This window comes from Hevea brasiliensis, unplaced genomic scaffold (assembly GCF_030052815.1).
Source record: "Hevea brasiliensis isolate MT/VB/25A 57/8 unplaced genomic scaffold, ASM3005281v1 Scaf49, whole genome shotgun sequence".
Taxonomy (NCBI): domain Eukaryota; kingdom Viridiplantae; phylum Streptophyta; class Magnoliopsida; order Malpighiales; family Euphorbiaceae; genus Hevea; species Hevea brasiliensis.
In genome coordinates, this window is record NW_026615017.1 from 197,693 (window position 1) to 200,499 (window position 2,807).

A 2,807-nucleotide genomic window follows, 5' to 3' on the forward strand; every position below is an offset into this window, starting at 1 on the left:
ATGTCCCAAGAAAGAGATTTCTTTTAGCCAAAATTCACATTTCTACAATTTGACGCACAGCTGTTTCTCCCTTAAAGTCTGCAGTATAATCCGCAGATGTCTGTCATGCTCCTCTGCATTCCTCGAATATATCAAAATATCATCAATAAACACCACCACAAACTAGTTGAGATATTATCTGAAGATAGTGTTTATCAGATCCATAAAAGCAGCTGTAGCATTAGTTAATCCAAATGGCATTACCAGAAACTCATAGTGGCCATATCGAGTTCTAAAAGCAGTTTTTGGAATACTCTGCTCTTGCACTTTCAACTGATAATAACCAGATCGCAAATCAATTTTGGAGAATACAACTGCACCCTTCAACTGATCAAACAGATCATCAATGCGAGGCAATGGGTATCTGTTTTTTATTATCACCTTATTCAACTACCGGTAGTCAATACATAAGCGAAGAGTGCCATCTTTCTTCTTAACAAACAATACTGGTGCTCCCCAAGATGACACACTAGGGTAGATGAAGCCCTTTTCAAGTAGTTCCTGCAACTATACCTTCAACTCCTTTAACTTTGCTGGTGCCATTCTGTATGGTGTTATGGAGATTGGATCCACACTAGGCATAACATTAATCTCAAACTGCACCTCTCTTTCTAGAGGTAATCCTGGCAATTCATCAGGAAACACATATGGAAAGTCATATACTGTAGAGATGTCCCTCAATGTTGGACTCCCCACTTGGGTGTCTACTACATGTGCTAAGTATGCTTCACACCCCTTTTTGATTATTTTTCTAGCTAGTGCAGCCGAAATGATGTTTGATGGTAATAGCTGCCTCTTGTTAGTAGTATGCCCTAGAGCATATCATTTAGTATGTATCTTGTACATATTTTTATTAATAAAAGGCATTTCCACTTTTCCGTTTACATAATATATTTATGTGTAATAGAAAAGGTCCATTGATATTTTGTTAGAAATATTATTCTTAAGTTGTTAAGAATATGAGTGACAATATTTCTAGCACAAAGTATCATAAATAGGTTCACAATCGAGGATACTTCATAATAAGGACATGACTTATCCAGAAAGATTGTATTCATGTTTGTTCCCAAGTTATTTATATGAGATATAAATAAGATGGAATGGTGAGTCTCATGCCATATAACAAACATGATAGGCACTTATAAATGATAAGTAGGCGAACCGGTGACACTTATGACAAGCACATGGAGTTTACTCTTGTCAATGTTTTGTCATAAATCATATCGAGGCATATAATCTTTAGACACGAGATAGCACAGTTATCTTGTATATAGGTAGTTTGAGTTTGATCTGCTTTCATACTTGTACTATGTATGGGTATATGGGCATGTGTTGGCTCACTAGTTATATATGGAGGTAGGTGTTGATCAAGAAGGAATCTGTTCCTCTAAGTAAATAGAGATAAAATCCTATGTTCATTTAATTGTTCTTGATGTTTCAAGTTCTGGCCAGGACAGATAGATTTATTCAGAAAAGAGTTTCTGATGAGAAAATCTTTTTAATCAAGAACTGGAATTAAAAGAGAACATAATATTCATAGCAAATGGAGTTTGACATAAACCATGAATCCAGCTTGAGTTGGGATTTTGTAAAATAGAGATTCTAGTGCATGTTAACATATGATTATAGGTTCATTTAAGGTAAATCTTATTACTAATTGGGTGGCCATGGCATGCTATGCTAGGTGTTAACCATGGTCTATGAGGTTCATAAAATGATTTAGAGAAATCATTTATGGTAAGAAAGAGTTCTGATGATATTAAGAGTTGATATCATGTCTCATTGCCAATTAGTGATGAGCCTAGTAAGTCACACACATACACAAGTTATCACCTATTTAAATATGATTTAATTAATTAATTAAAGAGTTTAATTGATTAATTAAATAGATTTGGTTTGCAATTAAATTGCAAAGTCCCTAGCATGACTTGAAACCAAATCTAGATTATTGGATGTGTAGTATAAATTAAATTTATATTTAAAATGTTTAAATATGAATTTAATTGATGAGAAATTAATTAATAGAGATTAATTAATTAATTTATATTTGATATAAATTAATTAGAAGAAGAAAATAATTATTTTGGGTTAAGAACTCAAAATTAAGACACAGGGGCATTTTGGTCATTTCACAGTGTGACACGTGGCACCATGAGATGGTGACACATGGCATAACACATAAGCTTGCCAAATGTTTATTTTAATCATGTAAGATGATTAAAATCAAGATTAAATATAGGTTTGACACTTGGCACAATGTGATTGGGTCACTTAAACCTAGAGCTAATCAAAAGGTGACATGTGGCTAGGGTTTAATGTGTTAACCTAGCTATTTAAGTGTGGTTATGAAAAGAAAACATAACCAGCAGCCTCTCCTCTCATATGTCACGCCACTTTGAGCCTCTCCAGCTATTTCTCTTCATCTCTCATCAATTCAAAGAGATTAGCCATCAATCTCTTGAATTAAGAACACTAGAAATTGTTTCTAGTGTCCTGTTTACATCTCTAATCTCTTAAAAGGCAGAACTTGAATTTCTAATTAATAGAAAAGGCTTTAGAAGCTGTTCAAGGGCTGCCATAGGTGTTCTTGGTGTGGACAAGCTAGAGGGACAACATCCGTGTCCTCAAGACGAATCTCAAAGCGCAGACACGCTGCGACATCAAGAGGTTAGTGTAATCGTTCTTGATTTAATCTAGGGTTCTAAAATTAATCTGATTAATTTTAAAATCTTAAATGGCAAATACAGATCCAAAAACATATTAAAAGA